The sequence below is a fragment of the Lissotriton vulgaris genome, chromosome 5, assembly GCF_964263255.1.
Source record: "Lissotriton vulgaris chromosome 5, aLisVul1.2, whole genome shotgun sequence".
Lineage (NCBI taxonomy): Eukaryota > Metazoa > Chordata > Amphibia > Caudata > Salamandridae > Lissotriton > Lissotriton vulgaris.
Window position 1 is genome coordinate 553,294,517 of NC_141693.1, and position 26,751 is coordinate 553,321,267.

The 26,751-nt window shown below is 45.0% G+C and overlaps 1 protein-coding gene and 1 long non-coding RNA gene across 2 annotated transcripts in view; one reads left to right on the forward strand and one right to left on the reverse strand.

Annotated features, from left to right (window-relative positions):
* Positions 1 to 26,751, forward strand: part of LOC147711230 (synaptotagmin-15-like) — a 780,145-nt gene that overhangs the window by 339,606 nt on the left and 413,788 nt on the right. The gene's annotated exons all lie outside the window — the stretch shown is intronic.
* LOC147711232 (uncharacterized) overlaps positions 22,582 to 26,751 on the reverse strand; it is a 48,461-nt gene continuing 44,291 nt past the window's right edge. The window contains exon 3 of the long non-coding RNA XR_015295670.1: positions 22,582 to 22,677. This is a non-coding gene — a long non-coding RNA (uncharacterized LOC147711232). The remainder of the gene's footprint in view (positions 22,678 to 26,751) is intronic.

Below are 26,751 nucleotides of genomic sequence, written 5' to 3' on the forward strand. Positions count from 1 at the left end.
TACATGGGTGCAGTGAAGACCAAGGGAAGGCTAAGAGGAACATGTTACCTGTGGTTATGAGATGGGATTTATGTCAACAAATATTTTTAAAGTGGGGTTAGGGACCATAATGTTCAGATGACCTAAGGCATGCAGACAAATCATATAAAACACACCCTGAAACCACAATGGAGAGTAGTGCATGAGCAGATGATTAGAAAGCCATGGTTAATTACCCTGAACAGCAACCGAAAATACTTAGTTATTCAGAGGGAAATGTAGTGAAAAACAGAAATGAGAGTAAATATGGGACAGCCTATCAAAGCTGTTCAGAGCCACAGCACTGGAAGTCTCACTCATTGGAGTTACTCACTTTCGGACAGTTTCACTTTAGGTTGCTTCAGAAGCTCTTTGATTTTAATTGTTTTTCACAGATTGATGACAGCATCTCTTAGTTTAAAGCTCTAGGCTGTGGTAGAAAATAGTCCAGCTGTAGGTATCCTTAATCCTGTGATTGTTTGACCATAATGTCTCTGTGCTTGTGGTTTTGAAGTCATGATGGTTGCCGAGTATTCCCCTACATACGATTTGGTTTTTTAAACCAGCCATAACCTACCAAAACAGGTTTTGCTAGTTTTTCTGGCAATTGATGCATCCTCTCACCTGCATACTGCCTGTAGGAAAGGTTTGTGGTTGCATCATTGAGAGAGAGAGAAAACAATGTTTATTTAGACCATAGTCTTTAACCCCTTGGCTGCGGCAGTAATTCCGCCGCAGTGCTAGGGGGAAGGGGGGGCCGCGCAGCGCCGCCATGCTCGTGACGGAACCACTCCGTCACGAGCCGCGGTGGCGCTGTGCTTGTGACGGAATGGTTCCGTCACAGCCCCGCCCGCCTAATAGAATGCTCTGCGCAGGTGCAAAATCAGCACCTCAGAGGCACGGCGGCCGGGCCGTGACGGAACCTTTCCGTCACCAGCACAGCACCACCGTGGCTCGTGACGGAATGGTTCCGTCATGAGCATGCAAGGGGTTAAAACCATAGACAAACTTTGGAATCCACATAGCGATAACATACGTAAAACACAATCCATTTTAACTCAATTTACAAAATTATAAACCTGTAAAATTCTCAATGTTAACAGTACTTCAAAAACGTTTTAAAATCAGCTTCCTTCTTTTAGTTTCTCCTTTACAAAGTCCTGTGTCGCTTGCAAGAACTTCCCCAAAGCAATTGTAATTTCTAGGGAGGACATATCGGCCAGGAGATTAGCCGCTTGAGCACATGAGTGCACCTTATATTTTAAAAATATTGGACATAAAAATACTTTCCGTATTGCTAAAATCAATGTGCAATCAAGCAATATATGCAGAATGTCATTTCTTACTCCTAGGCCACATGTACAAATACCGTCCGCTTGGAACAGTGTTGCATTTATTTTCCCTTCCATCTTCCAAGGGTTAATACCCACACGGGCCCGTAGGATTTCATGTCTTAGCCATTTATTCTGTAAAAAATCCAAATATAGAAACCGGGCCTCCTTTTCCCATGCACTCCTTACTCAGTTTACCGATTTTTTCACCCTCAAATAATCAAGATCCTGTGATCTAGAGTATTGGAGCCCTTGATCCCTAAGCATTTTCTTTGTAAATACTATGTCCAGGGATGGGTGCAAAAGGCTCAACTCTAGGTGCCCCGCTACAGTCTAGAGGGTTTTCCTGACATCCCGTGCCCAACCAAGACTACTAGTTTGGATTTCCTCTCTGCACCATGTTGAGACCTTTTGTACGCCGCCTAGATCCTGGCATTTCCAAAATCCTAATAAAGACATTTGGGTCTTTATATTCCAGGATGTTAGCCCTGCCTCTATCCTCATAGCTTGGATCATGGTACTATTTGGTAAAGACAGCAGCATTTTAAAAATCTTTCCTTCACAATCCCACCCTCTCTTTCCACTCAAATACAACACTTCTGGACCATACAGAACTTGCGGGGGGATCATAGCTTAAAATGCATTTAACATGGATCTCTGTGACTTATCGCCATATTCTTTGTTAAATATTTTCAGGCCATAAACTGACGAGAAGGCTTTTGCAGCTTGTGCCGCCAAATGGGTACCCAACTTCGATGCACTATCAAACCAAAGGCCTAGATATTTATATTCATTTACTATTTCTAATTTATCTTGTGTAGAAACCAATTAAAAATTTTATTTTGCAAACTCTTCCCAAATTTTAACACCTTTGTTTTTTCCATATTAACAATTAAAAACCTTTTATCACAGTAATTTTCAAGCACATTAAATTTTTTTTGGAGTCCCATTTTCGTTTGGTCAAGGATCACCAGATCATCAGCGTATAAAAGACAAGGCACTTTATTTCTATTCATACGCGGACTCGCACTTCTTTCTATTTCTAGCACTGCAGGAAGATCTGCTAGAAAGAGCTGGGGTGCCAAAACGCACCCCTGTCTAAGGCCATTCTTTATCGGTATTTCGTGAGTTAGTGACCCCTTTGTATTCTTATTACTTGGGCCCAGTTGCTACTGTGTAACTCTTATAAAATATTCAAAATGCCCTCCGGAATTTTATATTTTTCCAGGACTTCCCAGAGGCTATTACAGTCCACAGAATCAAAAGCCGCCCGGAAATCGACAAAGCAGCAGAACAGTTTACCATTTTGCTCTATCGATTTCCTGGCCAATGCCCACAGGGCAAAGCGATGATCTATAGTGGAGTGACCTTCTTTAAACCCTCCTTGTTCGACTGGCACAATAGATTGCTGCTCCACCCAATCTTTTAATTGACTTAATATTATATTCGCAAAGATCTTTTCTCCTATATCTAACAGGTTAATAAGTCTGTAATTCTTTGGGGCATGTACATCCCCTTTCTTATGAATCGGCCTAATTATTGCACCCTTCCAATTTATGGGAATCTTTCCTTTTTCTAAGATTACTAGAAACATCTTAGAGAAGAATTCTACCCACCAGGTCTGATTTGAGTTTATTATTAGGGCTGGTAGGTTGTCTGGGCCTGCTGCTCTTGTTAAGTTCAAAGTGCTTATTGTACTAAGCACATTAACTGTAGAGCAATCTAATTTTAGATTCTCCACTAGGCCTCTCCAGCCCCTGGATCTCTCCTCTCCAATTTCCCTCCTTGGGGAAAATAGTTCCTGTAGGTAGTCTACTCAAGCCCCCTCTTCCACTACACAATTCATTTGGGCAATAGAAGGTTCTGTAGCTGATTTAATTAGCATCCAGAACTGATGGGTATTCTTAGATTCTATTGCCTCCAATAATTTTCCCTAGCATGTTTCTTTCTAAATCCTTTTAGCATTACGAAGTAGTGAGATATATTCTCTCTTTATTTTGGCGCGATTTTCGGCCCTGCCGGGTCAAAATGTTTACGTAGGCTACACTCTTCTCTCCTTAGTTCTCTTTTCTTATTTAGACAATCAATATTAAACCAATTTCCCTGTTTGGACTGCATCTTTTCTTTATCCTTGGGTGCCCTTCTATACATTCTTAATTATATACTTATAGATTTGACTACTTGATCTAATTTACCAACATACCATGATAAATTGTGGCCGCTCACACATCCTAACTTAACGTTACGTTGCATTCTAGTTAACCTTTCTATAAATATATCCTATAACCGGGTAGTTATCCGCTTCGCATAATCCATCTCTTGTGGAATGACTGTCGCAGTCAGCCTGTGGGGATATTATCAACTCTAATTTTATTAAATTATGGTCATTACATTCGGATGGGCTAATCCTAAAATCTGTTACTAGTTCAAAGTTCCATGCCAGCATGAAAACATAATCAATAGGGCAATTTTGAGTCCCATATTTGAAGGTTTTCTTCGCCGGATGGTCTTGAGCTAGCCTGCGGTTCAAGCAAAAAAGTCTTTTTGATGCTAGAAAATGTCCCAGCTTAGCAGCATCAGTCGGTATTATATTTTCAGAAAACTCTGCTCTTTTATGTTATATGAATCCAAAATTTCTGTGTACCAAAGATCTAACCATTTGGGGTTTAATTTGTGGTCAAAATCTCCCACCAACAAAATTCAATCAGTCCCATACTTATCGCAAAATAAAATAAAATCATTCTTAAAATGTCCCAATTCGACCCCATATTCTTCCTGTGAGCCCCATTGCATATAAACATTTAGGATCAACATATTTTCATATTTTTTATCAGCAAATGTTGTAGATATCCTACAGCCCACAAGACACTTACACGTAACAAGTACCTGGGATAACCTACTCACTATTTTTGTAGATAGTAAACTCAATAAGCCACCTGCAGCACGACCAGATCTAGATTTTATTGCTGGACGGTGGATTTGTCGGAACCCTTCAACTACAGGGGGCTCGCCACTAAGCCAGGTCTCTTGTATACAGATAATCTCGTTGTTTTCCGTGAGCTCTATTAAAAAATCATGCTTTAACTGTTTTTCCCAGACCATTTATATTCCAAGAGACCAATTTTATGTCATGTGGCTGCCCCGCTACCTATTCCACATAACTCAGTTCCCCGATAAGTTTGGTTCCCTCCATATAACCCTGAGAAGGGCCTGCAGGGCTTATGCTATAACACCAGTTCTTCCAGGCGTTCGTCAGGTCTGAGTTATTTATTACTATATTAAAGTTTTCCAACCCTTGGTCCACTTCCCTTCCTGGTAGCTTCACTTGGCTCTTTCCTAGGCCGGCATGGAAACGTAGGAAGGTTTTCTGTTGCAGAACTCTATATTCTAACGCAACCTCTTCTTTGGGCGCGAGTCTGATCCCTTCTTTACGTATCTCCTTCTCTGCCTTTATTATTGACAGTTGGGAACAAAAGGGGTTAGGTCCTTTATGTGGTGAGGGCTAGACCTAATATCAATAGTGAGCAACACAAAGTACCCAAACCACAGTGACTCAATACGTTTTTTTGATACAGGGTAAGAAACCAATTTATTGTCGCTTCCCTAGACACCATTATTTTGTGTCAATCATTTTGTATTTTTTATATTTTCAAAGAATTGCTGACAGAAAAAGACATTGATTGCAAATATTTAAAAGGCTAAACAAACTTTAACAAACATTAAAGGCAAAGACTATTTACACATTTAGAAACCATTATGTCACACATTAGAAAGTATTCTCACATCAGACATTAAATAAAACAATTATTGAAAAAATAATACAAACATTTTTATCACAAACAACAAAAAAATTGCAAACACTGAATGAGAGAAACGAGGGGTTGGGAGGATAGAATATAAGTATTTTGGGGCCAGATGTAGGTGGGAGATTTTGGCCATTTATCGGCCGGTAACGGCCGAATTCGGCCGTTACCGACCGGTAAATAGCCATGGAGATGTAGGGGGATAAAAAACATGCATTTTCGGTAAAATTACCGATTCTGTATATTTTACCGAATCGGTAAATATACCGGTCGGTAAAATTACCGAAAATGCATGTTTGGTAAGTAGGTGCCAATTTTAACATTGACACAGGGCTTTGAAAATTGGTATTTTACCATGCAATACAATTGCATGGTAAAATACCGATTCAGGTGTACATGCACATCTGTGCATGTACACCTGTGCCATGTTGGCACACATACATGCCCTTAGGGCATGTATGTGTGCCACATAGCACACAAGCCTAAAACAGGGGTGCTAGAGGGTGTCAAAGTGACACCCCCTGCACCCTTGCAAAATTCGGTATTTAGCGATACCGTAAATACCGAATCGGTATTTGCTATTGAATCCTATGGGCCTCAAGGCCCATAGGATTCAATAGCAAATACCGATTCGGTATTTACCGAATCGGTAAATACCGATTTTTACCGATTCGGTAAAATTTACCCGAATTGGTACCTACATTAGAAATACCTACTCTTAATTACCGAATCGGTAAAATTCGGTAATTAAGAGTCGGTATTTCTGATTTTGCTACATCTGGCCCTAAATGACTTATATATATTTTAATGCTGGACCAGCCGGTCCTAGCTTTTGTACAACAATGATACTTTGTATCTCCCAAACAACACTGCCGACGCATTTCTAGACCAGACTGGAGTCACTGGTCTGTCATCCGGGCTGTATGTGTCTTGTATCTGTAGGATACAAAAGCAATGTTTTGCTTAGTCTAGTGTGTGGGCTCCTTATTACCATGAAGTAGCTATAATGACGGTGTGCGCTACATACCAAGGCTGCTCAATGTAGAATTTCAGAGGGGGTCTTTTGGAGGTCCGTTTAAATGAATAGCGTGGCCGAACAGAGAAGCCTAGAAAGATTTTAAGGATGTTTTTTAATTACATGATTGATTCATTCATTATGCTAGTTGCTGAGTCAGTTTGGGGTAGTGTCGAGTGCTGGCAGCGCGACCAGATCTAGATTTTATCGCTGGACGGTGGATTTGTCGGAACCCTTCAACTACAGGGGGCTCGCCACTAAGCCAGGTCTCTTGTATACAGATAATCTCGTTGTTTTCCGCGAGCTCAATTAAAAATTCATGCTTTAACTGTGTTCCGAGACCATTTATATTCCAAGAGACCAATTTTATGCCATGTGGCTGCCCCGCTACCTATTCCACATCACTCAGTTCCCCGTTAAGTTTGGTTCCCTACATATAACCCTGAGAAGGGCCTGCAGGGCTTATGCTGTAACACCAGTTCTTCTAGGCGTTCGTCAGGTCTGAGTTATTTATTACTATATTAAAGTTTTCCAACCCTTGGTCCACTTCCCTTCCTGGTAGCTTCAATTGGCTCTTTCCTAGGCTGGCATGGAAATGTAGGAAGGTTTTCTGTTGCAGAACTCTATATTCTAACGCAACCTCTTCTTTGGGCACGAGTCTGATCCCTTCTTTACGTATCTCCTTCTCTGCCTTTATTATTGCCAGGTCAGAGTAGAGCTGTACCCTAGTAAACTCCTTACCATCACAGGATGTTTGAAATCCCACCTGCCGAAGATCTTTAGATCCTATTCCTTTTAGGTTTGGGCAGTGGCAAATGAGTTAAGTAAGTGAGATCTATTTAAATAAGAACTCCTCTTCATTTTTCCCCCACCCCTTCCAATTTTCACTTGTTCAAAGTAAAGCCACTAATTCCCTTTATCTTCCTCTCCTTCCAGTCTAGGTCCCTTCAATTGCAATTGAGTATTAGTTCTAGCCCCTTCCTCTGAGGTAATACCCCGGTACAACTTATCTTTAGCGGAAACCATTAGACCAGGTGTTCTTGCTACCTTGGGAGGCATATAGTTGACATTTTTTAGCTCCTTATCCTCGTGGTTTTGCTTCCTATCACAAGTCTCCTTTTTTACTAGCAACCTTGTTGATTTCTCTGCACTTATTCTTGTTATTCTTGATTCTCACTCTGCTTTAGGGGGTTCAAACTTAGGTACTTGTTCAAGTACTCCTATTCGTTCCTTTGCTCCCTTCTCTTTTTCATTGCTTTTGATTTACCATTTCTTTGTACATTACTTCCTACCAATCCCACCTGTTTTGACAAACCATAGCTTTTATAATCACCCCTTCTTTTTACCAGCATCGGCCACCTTGAGATATAAACTTCATGATTAGTAGCTGGTAATTCAGCGTCATGGTTAACCATTGGGGGTCAACATTTCCAACATTCTCATCTCCCTCCTTCACCGGGCCTATAGATACAGAGTCAGAGACAGGTCTTAACGGTAAAGGAATTTGCCCCCTAATGCAATGTAATTCTCCCTCAATTTTGAAGAGATGCATTTTCTGTGCTTTTAAAATGTCATGGTTTAACATAGTTACTTCCAACAAGCCTTGGAGTGATTTTTGCAGCATTAACATTAGCTCCATCACAGAGAAAACGGGAGATTCCGAAGATTCCATATTCATATCCAAGGATTGATTTTCACCATTAGTATTGCCAATATTACCCACATATGCTGGTCCCTTGGCTCCGTGTAAAGCCGGACTTTTTATTCCATTTAAGCTTCCATCTGGTGTTTGGGCTACTTCTTCATTTTGCCTTAAATCTGAGCTTTCTGCATCATCAGACATCTGTAATAGCAGTCACGGAGATGAGGAAAGTCGAGGTAACATTATTGCTCCCTTTTGGCCTATCAACGACTGTACCAATTGATTGGCCTGGTTTACAGAGTCTACCGTGCATTCACAAAGATTAAGGAGGAGCCCCCTTTCCATGAGTCATCCCCTTCTTCAGTAGCCGGGGATTTAGCAAGGGAAAATACCCTTTTAAAGTGCTTTCCCACAAAGTCTTTAAGGGAGTTTGATGCTATACCTCCCTTACTTCCTCCTTGTTGTGGTTCTTTAATGGCATTCCCTTTTTTCCTTAGAACACTTTTAGATTTTGGCCCTACCCCAGGGCAATTCAAATTCTCCCCAGATATTTTTTGGTCTCCTGTAGAAGTCTTTTATTTCTGTACTGGTCCCAATGCGCTTTTATTTCTCCGAGGGGCCATTTAAACACTTCAGATTATACTTTTCCTACGATATTAATAATCCACGCTGTATTTTCCCCAAAGCCAGACCCCGGTTTATTAAACACAGTCCTCAGGACGCGGGGCGGGGATGGTACATGATACTGTTAACAAATAAAAACTTTTTTGTCACTTACCTCTGTTGTGCCTTTAGCTTGTACTTGTGCCCTGCTTGACCCTAATTTTCAGTACAGCAAACAACAATGGTGAGCAGAGTTTCTCCTTAAGCACCCTCATCAGATAGCTACTGTGAAGTTGGTGCAGGCATAGATTTTATCTGGAGTTAAATCTGGAGTTGAATGGATTATATTGGGCCCAAGAGAGCCTCTTCCTCTTACTGGCTCTGTCTCGCTGAACTTACTTTTTCTCTGCAGCACTTGAGCCACACACTCTCCTCGCCCCTCCCACCTTACTTCATGCCCGCCGAACCTCTCTGGGCAGGAGCTCAGGCGGGGGCTCCCACTGCGCTTGAATAGCACGAAGTTTAACTTCTTTAGGGAGAGAGAGTTACTGGCTGCGACAGATGAGGAATAAATACACCCGCCGATTTTCTTTCATGAATAAACGTGGCGGCTCCAGGCTCAGGCTCGCTCGCTCTCGCCTTGCCTCGTCGGTCCGTTCAATCCACAGCACGTCACGGGTCATGGGGTCACGCACAAAATGCGGCAGCAGTACGGCAACAACAGAGTGGGCACTTGGTTGCATCATTGTTTAACTGAAAAATGAAACGTTGCGCAATCGTTATTTCTCTAAATTGTTTTTCAAAAATGCATTTATTTCTTTCGTGCCACTTTTTTTGGTAAGACAATTAGGATAGATAAGTTAAGATAGGCGAATTTGATAGACATTAGTCAATTATGTCAATTATGTTTTCCTCCCATTGCCTTTTTTGAATTAAGAGAGAGGACTGGAATGCATGCCGGATTTCTTGACACTGAAGGTTTGACGCCTTAACAATTTTGGACTAGATAGAGTAACTTGTCACTCCTTGGCTCCCGCCTCCAGAAACCTCCAACTACCTGAGTAAAAGCGGATATACGGCCTTTTATGGTTACCCTTGTCTTGTACAGGACCAAAGGCATTAGAGAATTTTTCAACGAGTCAATTATTGTAACAAAGTGCACATGAATGTCGCAGAGGTAACCAGTATCAAAACTAAAATAATAAAGAACAAAGGAGTTCAGGCATAATATTTATACTCAGTATATACATAGTAAATACGTAAACACTGTTATACAGGCACAAAGGAAAAGAAGCGTTGTTGATATGCAAGGCTTTAAATGGGATGAAAAAGGAGTGGAGCTCTAAAACGGCTTGGCCTTAGAACAATATCTAAGAAGCCTCCAATAGAGGCTGCCCTCTGTAACCAATGGCATGGCCTAATTGGCTAATATAATCCTGCTCTTCATAGATTCACAAATAGATTCTTACTGGACAACCAGTAGGCAACAAGATATTTATTTAGCAGTTTACATAGCTCGAATACATTGGGCCACAAGCGATAAAACACTTGACAAGTTTCATTTAAACTTTAAGACTGTTTGCTTGACTACCCTTAGCAAACTAAATGTCCACAAGGCATAAATTGCTATTTTGATTGGAATGACAGAGTATCCTAAGCTCCGGTACACTAATTGTAAACAACAGTATTCTCAGTAGGGCTTGATTGCTGTGTCAGAAAGGACTCTTCGGGTGGTGATGTTTGGCAGCTCGAGCGCATGACTGGCAAGCAGATACAGTTTTCTTCAGCCAGCAAACTACAGAAAAAGGTTTCATATAGTGTCCTGGCACAATGTCTTTTTAGGTCTCGCCTAGCGAATGCAGCGCATGCGCTGCATCGCCTTGGCGATACTCTTTTGTTGTGGCTTTTGCTAGCAAAAAGAGAGAAACCATGTGCGCGCACGGACATCCGATGTGCACGCGCATGGCATCTCCTCTGCTTCACACGCTCCCACTGCGTGCTCACACGCGCATCCTGCGCTTCCACTTTCTGTCCTCCGTCGGCTCCACAGGGACAGCTTGTTTGAGCTCCTGCTGAGACTTTCACTTTTCTTCAGAGCGAGTGGCGGTGGGGGCATCATACACTTTATCCTTTGTGAGCACACTAAGGGCATGCTCAGAACTCACTTCTGGGGCAGTCACCACTGATCACTGACTTTGGGGGCTGTTGTGTTTTCTTCTGCAAACTCATTACAAGGACGTCAATTTTTGTGCCAACTAACTGCAAGAGAGGTCACTTTTCCACCACTGGCCAGAGTGCCTTACCCGCTTCTATTACCCTGGTGTGGGACTGGCTGTCACTCTCACATATGAGTGATGCCATGAGTTGACGACTACCACGTAGAGGAAAGGGTGATGCATGCTGTATTTATCTTCCGGCATAGTCATGAGATGCTGAGTGTAAACGGCCAGAGGTGCGTTTGTTAGACTATAGTGCCTTATTTCTGTTCTACTGCCCTGTACATTGGGCCCATCTCTGCCTCTCTTTTCTAGATGTGGTGATTTCTTGCGACCATGGCTCTCTCTCTCCTTCATGCGGGTTCTTCAACCATCTGTCGCCCCTCTCAACAATCTATTTTATTTACAGAACGCTTGATTACAGGAAGTCTTTGTGGTGCTCTTCTCCTTAGGCACACCTGTTCTTCTTAGCAATATGACTCGGGTATGTTTTTCTCCTCCCGACCTGTGACAGTCCCTGCACTTCCAATAATACTCTTTCCTCTTAGTCTGTTCCCTTGTCATGCACCTGTGCAAAGACAAATAATTCCAAATAACATTCATTATTAAAAAGATGTCCCTTCCATATGAATGGAAATCAAGAATAATGAAAAATATCACCAGCAACTATAAATAGTAAAAAGTGTTCACATCAGCGATCAAGAGAAAGTTAAACCTTTCATATAAAAGACTAATAGTAAAAATTTAACTTTTTAAATAAAGGGAATTACCCAAAGAAAAAATATAGAAAAATAAAATACTACCTACTATTTTACCTTGACAAAGGGGAAAATGAAAATTTAATAAAAATTGACACCAGTGAGAATTTATAATGATGAATCCTTTTTAAAAACTATTGGGTAACAAAATCATTGAAATAGCCATTATGAAGAACAAAAACAATACATCGTAAAACTTTGTGTGTATTGCATCTGTGGGATGTGATTAAAACTTGAATCTAGCAGGTTTTAGGGGGATGGGTACACCTGTCAAGAAAGTCTCACTGGACAGCAGCCAGCACCTCACAACTCTGTGCAGCAATGCAAAAAATGCTTCGCACGAATGGTGAACACTCTCAAAGGGTCACAGTTTACAGATTAGGTTTTATGTGAGCGTAACAAACTGTGGGGGCAAGTGTCCCAACTTGTATCTCATGCGCCCAGGCACCAGCTTTACATTCATAGGAGAGCTCTCTGTCACCTCCCTTCCTGCTCCTGGTTTCTTACTTAATTAGTCCACCTCTATTTCCGGGCTATGTGGAGCAGGACCTTTAACCTTATTAAGAACTACCTTAAATCTGCAAAGCCTGCATTAGTGCACTATAGGTTCCATAAGTGTATTAGCTTTAACGTTCAGTGTTCGTGGGCAGCTTGACTGTCCAGCAAAGGAGTATGTACTTCATCAGACTCCTTTCTTGTCCTATTTACTGCTCCAGGAGTTGTGAGGTGCTGGCTGCTGTCCAGTGAGACTTTCTTGAATCTCTTGAAAGTAAGGCTATGAATGTAAAGCTGGTGCCTGTGCGCATGAGACACGAGTTGGGACACTTGCCCCCACAGTTTGTTACACTCACATAAAACCTGATCTGTAAACTATGATCCTTTGAGAGTGTGCACCATTTGTGCGAAGCAATTTTTGCATTGCTGCACAGGTCTGAACACAACTCTGAGCCTCTGGAACAGGATAACCACCAGCTCAATGCCAGCCATTTGATTCAACATTTAGTAGGTCAGATTAAAAAATTGGTCATGCACAAACCAGCCAGTGTTTTGCAACTGAACTGCTAAAATAAACAGTATTATCCCATATCTGGAACCTGTTGACCTCCCTCTTTATATCTGCATTGTAAGGTGCTCAGTGTGACACCTCATTCTCCTACTGCCCATAGTAGGAGGCTACGCGACTCTCCCTAAATTTTCTCAGTATTAAACACAAGCAGCACTGAAAGAGATGAAAAAACCTCAATAGCAGATTTATCGTGGATACTGCCCTTTTGCCTGCCACCACAGTCTTACAACATTTTATCACCCACAATAATATTACCCCTTGGGTGATTTCATCCCACCATCTCCTTGTTTATCAAAGGGCTGTGACATGGAGGTGACCGGTTCAATTACTGAACGCTACAAATAAGAATTTCCAAAGTTTTCAAGTTTCCCATCTCCATGTATAAGTAGCTCAACTAGTTTTAGTTAGAATTTTTGAACTTGTAGTCCTAGGTTTATAATGAATTAGAACAATCCCAGCATGCAATGAAAAATCCTGGATGAGATGAGCTACTCACACATAAAAATGGATAACTTGAAACCTCTGCCATTTCATTCTGTCAGTTTTTACGTCTCAGCTACACAGCGCATGCAATGTCTCGAAGAGATGTGTTGTGTTCTATCTGTAAGCTTACAGGCTGCACATCTCCTACCATTGGTAAACTTCAGCGTTGCTCTCATTTTCTTTGATGCCATTTGTTTGGCCCTCCCACAGCTCATGGACCAAGTACATGTCTCCTTACACTGCTCACGGTTTGCGGAGCTATTTTTTTCTTTGTTTTTAATCAATCAATCAATCAATCAATCAAGAAATTCACCCAGAGGGTCTCAAGGTGCTTGGGGGGGGAGGGGTCCTCTACTGCTCGAAAAGCCAGGTCTTGAGTTGTTTCCTGAAGGAGAGGTGGTCTTGGGTGCGGCAGAGGTGGATGGGAAGGGAGTTCCAAGTCTTGGCTGCCAGGTAGGAGAAGAATCTTCCTCCCATGGTGGCTCTTCGAATGCGTGGAACCGTGGCGAGGGCTTGGTTGGTCGATCGCAGTTGGCGGTTGGGAGTGTAGAAGGTCAGGCGGTTGTTCAGGTACCTGGGTCCCAGGTCGTGGAGGGCCTTGTGTGCGTGGGTGAGGAGGCGGAACAAGATTCTCTTGCTGACGGAGAGCCAGTGCAGGTCTCTCAGGTGTCCGGAGATGTGGCTGTGTCGGGGGATGTCTAGGATGAGTCGTGCGGAGGCGTTCTGGATGCGTTGGAGTCTTTTCTGCAGCTTGGCTGTGGTTCCGGTGCAGAGGGTGTTTCCGTAGTCCAGTCGGCTGGTGACGAGTGCTTGGTTGACCGTCTTCCTGGTTTCGGTGGGGATCCATCGGAAGATCTTCCGGAGCATTCGTAGGATGTTGAAACACGATGATGAGACGGCATTGACTTGTCTGGTCATCGAGAGAGAGGAGTCAAGGATGAAGCCCAGGTTGCGTGCATGGTCCGTAGGTTTGTGTGCGCTGCCTAGGGCCGGGGGGCACCAGGAGTCGTCCCAGGCGGAGGGTGATGATCCAAGGATGAGGACTTCCGTCTTGTCTGAGTTCAGTTTCAGGCGGCTGTTCTTTATCCACTCGGCTACATCTTTCATCCCTTCGTGTAGGTTGGTTCTGGCGGTGGCAGGGTCGTTGGTGAGGGAGAGGATCAGCTGAGTGCCGTCGGCGTAGGAGATAATGCTGAAGTTGTGTTGGCGTGCGATGGCTGGTAGGGGGCTCATGTAGACGTTGAAGAGGGTGGGTCTGAGTGATGATCCTTGCGGTACGCCGCTGATGACTTCGGTGGCCTCGGATCTGAACGGGGGGAGGCGGACTCTCTGGGTTCTTCCGGCGAGGAACGAGATGATCCACTCCAGTGCCTTCTCTTGGATACCGACGTTGCTGAGGCGTTGTACTAGGGTGCGTTGGCAGACAGTATCGAACGCTGCGGAGAGGTCCAGGACGATGAGGGTCGCTGTTTCCCCGTTGTCGAGCAGGGTTCGAATGTCGTCCGTGGCAGCGATGAGGGCGGTCTCGGTGCTGTGGTTGGCTCGGAAGCGGGACTGTGAGTGGTTGAGGGATCCGTTCGTCTCGAAGAAGGTGGCAAGCTGTCAGTGGATGGTCTTCTCGATGACTTTGGCGGGAAACGGAAGGAGCGAGATGGGGCGGTAGTTCTTGAGGTCGGTGGGGTCTGCTGATGGTTTTTTCAGGAGGGCGCTGAGTTCGGCATGCTTCCAGCTCTCCGGGAAGGTGGCGGTGTTGAAGTAGCAGTTGATGATGTCCCGGAGTTGGGGTGCGATGACGGAGTTGGCCTTGTTGAAGATGTGGTGGGGGCATGGGTCGGTTGGTGATCCGGAGTGGATGGTGTTCATCGTGTGGATGGTGTCTTTGGTGCGGACCGGGGTCCAGGCGCGGAGGGTGGTGGTGGGGGGCGTTGGTTCTGTGGTTGGGTGCGTGGACTTTTTGCCGAAGCTGTTGTGTATTTCTGCAATCTTGCTGTGGAAGTACGAGGCGAGTGAGTCGCAGAGGTCTTGTGAGGGGGTGATGTCGTTGTTTCCGGCGCTGGGGTTGGAGAGCTCCTTGACGATGCTGAAGAGTTCCTTGCTGTTGTGTGCGTTGTTGTCTAGTCGATCCTTGTATGCTGACTTCTTGGTGGTATGTATCAGCTGGTGGTGTTTGCGGGTGGCGTTCTTGAGGGTGGTCATGTTGTCTGTGGTGGGGGTTTTTCGCTAGGCTTTCTCGAGGGTGCGGCAGTTCTTCTTGGAGTTCTTGAGGTTGTCGCTGAACCAGGAGGCTCTCTTGCTTCCGGGCTTGCTGGGATGGTTTTTCAGGGGTGCGAGGTCATCAGCGCAGTTGGTGATCCACTGTGTGAGGTTGTTGGCTGCTTGGTTGGGGTCCGTAGATCTGGTGAGAGGGTTCTGGTTCAGTGATGTGGTGAGCTGGTCCGTGGTGATCTTGTTCCAGCTCCTGCGGGGAACCTGTTGCGGGAAGTGGTGAGTTGTGGTCTTTCTGAAGCTGAAGTGGATGCAGCTGTGGTCTGTCCAGTGGAGTCCGGTGGAGTGGCTGAAGGAGATGTACTTGCTGGAGGAGAAGATTGGGTCGAGCGTGTGTCCGTCGTAGTGGGTGGGGGTGTTTACCAGTTGCATGAGTCCGAGGTTGGCGAGGTTGTCCAGCAGGGTGGTGGTGTCGTTGTCGTTGTTGTTTTCCAGATGGAAGTTGAGGTCCCCTAGGAGAATGGAGTCAGCGGAGGGGAGGGCGTGTGGGCTGATGAAGTCTGCGATGTCTTCGCTGAATTGTGTGCGGGGTCCTGGGGGTCTGTAGATGAGGGTTCCTCTGAGTGTGGTCTTGGGGTCCAGAAGTGAAGATGTTAGGCGGCTGTGAGGGTGTCGTCGGAGTTGGTCGTGATGCGGATGGTGTTCTTGTGGACGATGGCGATGCCTCCTCCTGTCTGGTTGACGCGGTCCCTCCAGGTGATCTTGTATCCGTCCGGGATGGCGATGGCGATGTCAGGCGCTGAGAACGCGTTCATCCAAGTTTCCGTGAGGAAGGTGACGTCTGGAGATGTGGTGGCGAGCAGGTTCCATAGTTCCACGGCGTGTCTGTGGATGGAGCGGGTGTTGAGCAGGATGCACCTCAGGTGGTTGTTGTTGGTGGTCGGCTTGGCGGGAGTGGGTGCGGTGCAGGTCCGGATGCAGGAGAACTTGCAGGATTGACAGGTGAAGGGTCCGTGGGTGCGTCCTGGGGTGGCTCGGTGGCAGCCGGGGGTCCGGCCGGTGTTGAGTGCGTTGAGGGTGGCGGCGCTGTACGTCCGGCGGGTGGGGTGGCTTCTGCGGGGGCCAGGGGGTCTGCCGCTGGGCACGGGCCAGGTGTGCACGGGCGTAGACGGCTTGCCTTTGGTGCGCCTTCAGCGCACAATCGGCGCGCCCGCTGGGCGTGGACGCTGCGCGCGGACTCTGCCATAAATGGAGAGTTGTGGGGCGGAGCGAGGGAGGAGCAGCTGGAAGGCGGGAGCGGGGTGGCGAGTGGGGAGGGGAGTGGTGATGCTGGAGGGAGGGGGGTGGGGCCGCGGGGGAGCAGGGGCAGGGAGCGGTGTGAGTCGGCGGTGGAGGCACAGGAGCGATCAGGGGCACAGCAGAGGACGATCCAAAAACAACACAGGCACAATACGATCAGGGGCACAGAGGACGATGTTAAAAAACAATTACAGGCACAATACGATCAGGGGCACAGAGGGCGATGCTAAAAAACAATCACATGCACAATACTATCAGAGGACGATGCAAAAACGAAAACTGGCACAATACAGTGTATAGGAGTACTTGTGTTTTCAGACCGTCTCCCTTGTACACATAGACACCTACCACTAAAATGCATACTTATGTACATAAACAAATGCATCCGAACAGCTTTTTTTTTCATGATCCGATGATAATAGAGCGCTCGCTTCGTTGTCCATCTTGCCATAGGGCAAACACAAGCCAATGGTATTGGAGTGCTGTAAGTGCTCACCAGTTACATTACACAATGACACATTCATTGTCATAGGCAGGGGGAAGCATAAACGATTTGACCAGAATCACAAATTGTTTTGCCAACCCAGAGATCTGAACCTGGTTTTCCGGTTCCCCCGTCGGCAGCTCTCTCTGTTGCCCCATATCCTCACTTCACTTCAAAGCTCTTCAATTATTTCTCACTACCACTTCCACATTTGTTCAGCAAGACCTCGTCAACATCAAACAAGCATTGGCAACGCCAGCAGATCTCGCCAATGCCCAAGCTATTGGTCTTGTCAATGTGAATGTCTTTTAGCCATGTTGTCTAGCAACACATCTGCTATACTTCCAAGGGTCCAAGACTAGGGTGGCACCGCTTGGGGCTACAAGACTTACAGCAAACTAAGTCCAGGTGCTGGGTTCAACGATGGTTGGAGCTTGTTCTGTCTTTGAGGCTTTTGATTAGAAGGCCATCCAACTGGCCTTGGAATCACTCTGGTGGACCTGGGTTCGAGATGCCAGTCTAGTTCTCCACTCAGGCAGCAGGCCAACAGAGAAGCAACCCTTCTGGCAGAGCGGCACAGCAGACTTTCTGAGTCTTCCACAGGTCTAGAGGTGTACTTCAGAGTTGGGTTTCAGGGTTCAATATTTATAGCTGGTACCCACTGTGAAGTAGGAGAAGATTCCGGAGGTTTCCACCCCAAAGGTGTTTTAAATTTCTTTCCTTCCTGCCCTGGCCCCAAATTGTCTGGGGTCAGATTAGACTAGTGTCAAACTCTTTTGTGAGTGTGCCCAGGCAGAGCCTTTGTCATATGCAAGTGTGGTAGGTGACAGCTCCTCCCCCTCATTAACTCAGAGATTGCCCATCCCTACCGACACCTATAATTACTTTATCTCACTGTCTGGGAGCAATACACAAAGACCAACTATCAGCTACACCTAGTCATGTGACTCAGGATACAGGCAGAAGACACCAAATGGTAATGAGAATAAAATGTTAACTTTCTAAAAGTGGCATTTTCAGAACATTGATTTAAAATATGACTTTACCATTAAAGAGAGTTTTAAATTACAATTCTTTAGACACCAAACTTGAAATTACTACCAGCTCCCAGTTGAAAGCTATCATTTAATAATTGTAATATGTTAACTCAATGTTTTCCCATGGGAAAGGCAGGCCTTGCAGGAGTGAAAAATAAATGTAGGAGTTTTTCACCCCCAGGACATGCAAAAATTAAAAGTACATATCCCATGCATGGCTAACAATCATGGCTGCAAGCTCCACAACATTTGCCTATAAAATGGAGGTAACAGGTGTCTATTTACAAATTCATCCTGCCCTCGTCAACAGCAGAAGATGCAGAGTGGGGGGAGATGAGTGAGCAGTAAATTAACCCTCTTCGGTGGTGCTGAGGAGTGACTGTACAGCAGCTGATACTGCGGGGCTGCCACTTGCCGCGCGACCTGTGTGAATGCAGAGGCCTGCCGTACCTGAATGAGCCATCAGACGCAGCCCCTCCTATGCTGTGGACCACAGTGGGCTCCTGACTCCATTGCCAACTCGAGTAAGTAACGCTCTTCCCCCTCCTCTGATACAAGGTTGCACTGTGGAGCCGGACACCCATGACTCTGACATGGGCACGGAGCAGCCGGAGATCTGCGGGCTCTCCTTCGTTCTCACCCACCACCTCCTGCATGATTTAGGCTACTGAGGAGGGAGCTGACATGGCCCTGATGGGGTCCGCACTGCAACCCATGGAAAGACTGGGAACCCTGAATGGGCTTGAAGCCAAAACTCAAAATGACGGCCGCGCCTTGCTGTTCTCGGGAGCAGCGGTACTTCATCATGACGAGAGTGCTATAACACCAAAGACAATCCTCACTAGGATACATTCAGGATGTTTGTAGAGGTTATCACTTGAGCGGATTTATTATACAGTATTGTGTACACCCCATATGTAGGACTGAGTGTTGCCACATCAGGCCAGAATGGACCATTAGTTTCATAGGCTCCTTTCTGGGCATCACCTTGAGACACTTTCAAAGATCGGGAAGTAGCACATACAGCGGGCCCAGGAGGAGTGAGGAGATCTGTTGCGCCTAGGCATAATGTCTGAAACAATCCCTGCCTTGCCACAGACCATGGAGGAAGCCATTTAGTTCATACATTAGAACCCAGCGTACTCCCTTGGGTGCCCTCAAACGTCACTGACAAATAGCACCGCAGATCCAGTATCTTAGCTGCGAGAAAATTTTCGTGTGGCTCCGGGGGAGTGGGGAGCCTCTGGGGACCTGCAGACCTTCCACCGCTCACACCAGCGTTCACCAGACTGTATGCCGCATTACAAAGGGAGGCGGTCAAACCCCAAGGAAATCCATGCTGCAGTTCCAGAATGCCCTGTGATGTCAGGAGGGGCCCACTAGTCAGACACAATGCCAGCCACAGCATGCAATTCTATGAGATGCCAGAGCTCCCCTTGGCAGGGATCATCTGGAAACACTAGTGGTATGATTGGTGGCAAGGCGCAGTATTCCCTACATCCTAGGGACAGTCCAAGAAGGTGCTAGAGCCATATTAAAACTCCACTAGCAGATGCTTTGCCTGTGACTGCCTGCTCACTCCCTGCAAACTAAAAGCTCTTCAACAAAGCCCAATATGCCAGTGATAGCCCTCAAATTGGTTGCCTCCCGTTGCCACTTTCACCACCATCGTCACAAACACTTAGTGCCTTCCATCCTGGGGGTCCCACCCGTGGGTAATATTGGCAGCCTGAGATCGCTTAACCACTTTATTATCACCTAACGTTGGGTAAGTAAGAATTGCAGACCCAGGCCTAGTCTTGACTCTCTGGGAGCCACTTGAAAGTACCTTGGAGTCCTCATTTGCCAATCTTCCCCTCCCATTATCACCCACACTTTTCATGACTCTCAAAAAGCCTCAAACCAATAGAGTGTCGAGCAATTTCCAACAGACAGAAGCCCAAGACTTACGCCCACCACATCCTCAGAAGGCAAAATAGATTTACCTAAGGTGGATCTCCTATCCTCCCTTTAGGACTTTACCAATGAATTATTCGAAGAACTTAAAGCCTACCTTGCTACTTTTCTGGAAGCTGTCTATTCTGATTTCACCTTAAAGTTCACCATTTCTCAAAAAGACATGGATTCCATTAGGGCAAGGACCCTAGACCTCGATATCACCTGCCAAACCCTGACACCATGAATGGACACCTCAGAGAGCAACTTCATGCTGTGCTTCTAAAGTACAAGGCCCTTGAGAACCAGTCCCGCCCGGACAACATAAGGCTAAGGAACTTGGACGAGGGAGCTGAGGGCCCAGATTTGGAGGCATATGTAACAAGGCTTTCTCTGAACTGCTAATAGAAAGTGGCCCTAGAGTCAAATTGGATTGGGTCCACAGAGTAGGCCTCGTGAGCCATGGCAAGAGGAAACAAATGGAAACGCTTGGCAAAGCTGCACTCTTTAAGGTAAAAGAGGCTATCCTGCAGGTGGCAAGGAAGGTGGAAGAGGAATGTCATGCTCGGTGTTCCAGGACATCACCATGGCAACAATTGCCCAGAGACGACACTTCAGACCAGTTACTGACAAATTGCGACATGACAACATCAAGTACAGATGGACTTACGCCTTTGGCCTGGCTTTCACCTACCAAAACAAAGCTCACCAATTCACTGCTCTTCCGGACACAGCAGGCCTGTCCAGGGTGAAGATATCCGACAGACCACCCTCAAGACCCTAAGGAGAAGCAATCCACAAGCTCTGGGACTGGGAAAGATCTTGTACAGTGGCTCCCACAACGATGTCCCCAGTGGCAGGGGAGGCATGGGCCACCTAGCTGAGAGGGATATCTCAACCTATGCCCTAACAGGACGATTGTGCTGATGCAATGACCTACTCCTATGCACTGTATTATCCTAATTCTGCCTGTTATTCATTCATTTTTACAGCAGGCCCCACTAGGAAAAATGTTATTTTTTGACTTATACTATATCTGCTACACTAAGATTTAACATTTTCTACACATTGAGCATCTGCTAACTATTCTCTGTTTCTGTTGTATCTCTAGTTATCTTGGCTATAAAATGCTTTTGCTCGAATGTTTTATGTAGTTCTTGACTTACACTCGTATTAATGCCATACACTGGATTGTTATTCGAGTATGGGAAACCACGCCCCCACATGTCTTTATTCTGTTTTTATTGAGGTATTAGGAGGGGGACAGGGGTACTGGGGGGACACTAGGGAAGTAGCTACCCCGGAAGATGCTGCATAGCTGGGGGGGGGGGGACACACCTTGGAAAGCGACTGACCACCTATCACTACAGTGGTGTTGACTACACTGATGTGGAACATCAAAGGGCTATATCTCCAGCCAAAAGGCATACATTGTGGAAATACTTGTTAGATAAGAGACACAACATAGTGGCACTGCAAGAGACCCACCTCAAATGCAGTGGCCAACGAAGGCTGCACCATAAAGCATACCCTGTGATTTACCACTCCTCTGCACCCACCAAACAAAACAGGGGTGGCCTTTCCCTTCCACTCCTTCTCAAATTCCAACCCCTGGGAAGTAAAACAGACAATGAGGGCAGAAAACTACTAGTGAAAGGGAAAATCTTGGGCAAGATGTGCATCATGGATACCGTTTATGCCCCGAATTCTTTGCAGACCACTTTTCTCCAATCGTTTTTCACTCTTTTGTTTTTTTTGCAAAAGGTGACATTTATGCTAATGGGGGACTTTAATCTTACCTCGGACCCATTTCTTGATAGTAAACCCCCACAACGGGCTGACACAGGGAGTTTCACAAAATCGCCCAAACACTCAGATCATTGATTGATGTTTGGCGTACAACGCACCCTTTATTAACAAAAAATAACTGTGGGTCTAAAGTGATCTACTTGTGTTCTCTGTGTATGAGAAACCTATACTATGTGTATCCTATGTGCGATATGGAATACAACAGGATGTTTTATAATGTGAAAAAAATTCCATCAGTTATCTTTCTGTGCCGCCCTTTTCATCATCTGGGCCCCTTCACACAATGAAGAGTCCATGTTGTAACCACTTCTTAAAATTTTGGAAATGAAGTGTGTAACCCAATGTGGAGCAAACATATGTCAATTTAAAGATGGCATGTACTGGTAACTGAAAAGCAGTGCATAAAAAAGAAGTGAAAATGACAAGAGTGAACTGTTTAAAATTGGAGAGTCAAGGGGAAAAACACTTTATTAGATGACCCTCAACTTCAATGGCTAAAAAATAAGTGCAAAATATATATATCAGTAGTTTAAACAAATAGCTACTGGTTGGAATATTTAGGTCAACATGTTTCTGCAGTTTTCAAGATCCAACTAGGTATCTACTGCTTTCATCAGGACCGTGATTTTTTGCTACTGCTTTATATATCAAGGTGTAAAACAACAAGAAATATTTTCTATATCACCTGAGTTTTTATTATTGTCCTCCTTCGTACTGATGAAATATCCGTAACGGGAGGAGTCAGGTAAAACAGGACACAGGGAACACAAAAGTAGAAAAAACATGGCATTAAGAGACATTATTCATCTAATAGAATGCCATCAAGGAGCCGTTCACATAATAACAGCTCATGTGTTAATTTTAATGTACACTACCCATCCACATCTGTTAGGCTACCCTCCTGCTCACCTTTAGTGTAGGAGGAACGTGCTTCTCCTCGCCTGGCCATGGCTCAGGGATATGGAGCACCGCTCTGTTTTCAAAGAAAAAGCATACATAAGGAACAAACCAACGATAACTGAGTTCTAATTGCTCTCATTGCGCAGTTCTTTTTAGAGATGATATTCGAGAGTAAACCTTTGTTATACACTTTGCCTAATGATTATTCATACAGGACTTCAAACACATTCCTTATTAAGGAGGAGTTCTTATCGTTAGTACGTGTACCCGTGAGATCTCTAGGGTGATACACATACATACATGTACACAGCCAGCTCTATTTATACAGCAACAGGCATCAGAGCGGTCGATTAAACAGTGCCCTTCGAGTGACGACAGACCGCTCTTGCTGTCGTAATGGCCAGATTATTAAGCCCCAGACACCGACGCACCCACAGATATACCTAAGTGTGTTGCGATGCCTTAGAGCGAACAAAAAAAAAAAAAAACGCCCGTCTCATCAATGGACGTGCAAGCCGGAATTTGTGGCCAAAAGAACAAATTAGGTCAAGAATGGGGCGGCAAGACTCACCTATTCGTCGGTACTCCTCGCGTCGATCTAGGCCGTCTCGCGTATAGCCCTAAATAACTTGAACGTAAAATTGTACACTAAGATCATAGCCACCAGACTCGAGGGCATTCTCTCTTTTTTGATTAACCAGGGCTAATCGGACTTCATCCAAGGGAGACAAACATATGATAACCTGAGAAGAGTGGTCCATCTGGGCGAAAAGGCAACCAGAAAACGGATCCCAGCCATTCTTGTGGTATTTGATGCTGAAAAGGCCTTTGACCGGGTAGACTGATCCTTTCTTTTTCCTACATTGCCCAAGTTTGGCATTAGTGAATGTTTCATAGCCATGGTCCAAGTGAACTTTGTTAAACCTCTATCTCAAGTGGTGGTTAATGGGGTGGGCTAAGATTTCTTTACAGTAGAATACGGTACACGCCAGGGATGCCCGCACTCCCCACTTTTATTTGCGCTCAGTATAGAACCACTAGCTGCCAAAATAAGGGCCACAGCAGTGATCCCAGGTATTCCCATTAACTCCATGGACAACAAAATATTGCTTGTTGCAGATGATGTGTTGCTCTCTTTTACTTCCCTTTCCACATCAATGATGGCCCTACAACACCAATTGGCCCGCTATAAATCTATGGCAGACTATCGCAAAAATCTACACAAATCCTTCCTCCTCTACCCCTGCCTGCGCCAGAGATGGAGGCACTAGTAACCATAACCCCCTTTTCAGTGGGTGAAAAAAACATAAGTTATTTGGGGATCAAAATCACCCATAGGATCTCTGATCTATATCACTCTCACGTTCCCCTACTTCTTCACCAGCTTATAATAAACCTTAAAAACCTTAAACTCTGGGCCCCCATGTACCTCTCGTGGCTGCATCACATTAATGCAGTCAAAATGATGGACTTGCCATGAATATTATACCTCTTTCAAGGCCTTCCGATCGACTTGCCTTAGAAATCGTCTCAGAATTCCATTCTCTAGTAATCTGTATTCATTTGGCAAGAACATAGGACCTGCTTCCCCTATAAACAACTGAGATTACCAAGAGAGGCACATGGACTGGCCCTTCCAGATTTCCATCTGTATTACAAGGCAGTGCATCTGCGGGTAATCTCTGAGAGGGCTCTGAGGCAATCTGACAAATATTGGCTCTATATGAACAGAGCAATAGTTGGCCGAAATGTGTGGGATGTCTTATGGAAACCAAAACCTGACAGACCCCTCTGATGCTTACCTACGCACGCCTACCTGAAACACCCTTAAAGTATGGGACACTGTGACAAGGGTACCGGGATGGACTACTTTCCCCTCTCCTTACACTCCCATTCACTTTAACCCTGCCTTCCCACTTGCCTTAACACCAGGCCCCTTTGATCGATGGAGAGAGGGAGTTTGCCTCACTGTCTCCCACCTATTCCATGGATGGAACATTCTGACCTTTAACCACTGCCAACGTGATTTTGCTTTACCGGAGGCAGAACAATATCACTATACTCAACTGAAACACTGGGTCCTCCACCCTGAAATGCATTTAGATGCCACTAGAGATCTTTCCCCCATCGAAACATTTGTACGGCATGAGGGCAGCACCAAGGGCTCTATCTCTTTCCTTTATGTTCACCTACTTGAGACCCTTCCCTCAGCCATGCCACAACGTGTACAATTTTGGAATAATATCCTTGACGATCCCATATTAGCGAAACAATGGCAGAAACTTTGGAAAAACATCCCCAGGTTTAATCACTCTCTTGGGCTCAGAGAAGCCCATTATAAACTTCTGTTTGATTGGTACCTCCGCCCAACCAAATTAAAAAAAATCTACCCTAATACATCTGATCTGTGCTGGCAGGTATATGGGCTTCCTGGTAACATCAGACACATTTGTTGGGATTGTCTAATCATCCGGCTCTTTTGGGAAGAAATCCTCATGCAAATTAAAACTATATTGGGCTATCCCACCCAATCTACACTGTGCTTTGCTCTGTTGAGTTTACGGGGAAATATCCTGCAATGCCAAACCTCGTGTGGCTGCTCTATTAAGTGGCTCTGTTTGGGGGCTGCCAAGAAGGTCTTGGCGGCAGCCTGGAACACTCCCATTGCACCCTCACTATCACAATGTCATGCCAGACTTTGGCAAGCGATAACAATGAAAAGAATGGCAGACATTCTGCAAGATAAATACAATCATTTTAAATATCAGTGGGGTCCATTTGTCGCATTCCTGTCAGAGGGTCTGCACAAAAGCACTTCACCTCTTTTAATTCTGATCCTCCTGGGAGGCTTGAGGGTCCTACCCTGGTGCCAAAGGCTTCACCAACCCGCTCCCATCTAAAGGCATGCTTTGCGATCTTACTTCACTCACTCATGAATTATTGTTTAAGGTTTTTATCGTTTGTCCTTTTCTTTTTTGGGGGGAGGGAAATGTTGGTCACTGTTGTAGCTTCTTGTAATGTCAGTCTATTGACATTGTTGTATTTCACCATGACTATTAGATTAATGAATTCATGATTATCTAGCAACTGTTTATATGATTAGCCTCCTGATTTATTGCTTGATGACTTCTTCCAACTGCAGTATGTGTGTATGATACTGAGCTTTATAAATATTCAATAAATAAAGTTTGACAAAAAAAAGTACATGCCCAACTTTTTAAATACACTTCACCCTGTCCTTAGGACTATTTAGGGCCTACCCTAAGGGTGAAATATATATTACAAAGGAACGTTTAAGCCTGGCAAAAGGGTCATTTTGACATGTCAAAACGGCTATTTAAACTGCACCCGCAATGACATGCCAGAGACATATTGAAAAGGTAACTTAAGTGGGGGCACAATCAGTGCTGCAGGCCCACTAGTAGCATTTAATTTACAGGCCGTGGGTACATGTAGTACCACTTTAGCAGGGGCTTATAAGTAAATTAAATGTGCCAATTGGGTGTAAGCCAATTTTACAATTGTTAAAGAAGAGAGCACACACGCCTTAGCACTGGCTAGCTGTGGTAAAGTACAAAGAGTCGTAATGTCAACCAAAATGAGATCAGCAAACATGGAGGAGGTAGGCAAAAAGTTTGGGGAAGACCACTCAAAGGCTATCAGGTCTAACAATACCTTAATAAAGTAGCACAAAATGTTTGGACAATATTGCTACTGAGATGCAGGGTGAAAACACCATTAGTACCGAATGTCCCCTTATGGGTACTTTCTGTAGTTTGACAAGCAACATAAAATATAGAGGGCATCATTTTGTTGGCTTTAGGACTCTGTGCACTTTACATCTGAAAACCAGTGCTAAGGTGTTTGTACTATCTTCTTTCAACATAGTAAAGTTGGCTTACACCTAATTGGCACATTTAATTTACTTGTAAATCCCTAGTAAAGTGGCACTACATCTACCCAGGGCCAGGAAATGAATTGCTACTACTGGGTCTGCAGCACTTACTGGTCCTCCCTGTCCTGCAAAATAAGCAACCCAAGACAGGTTCTTATGGGCTTATCAGTCGGGTATAGTTTGATACCAGTGGCGCAGTGAGCACTGATACAGGTCTGGGCATACCGGTCACACTTAGAATGTCAAGTACAA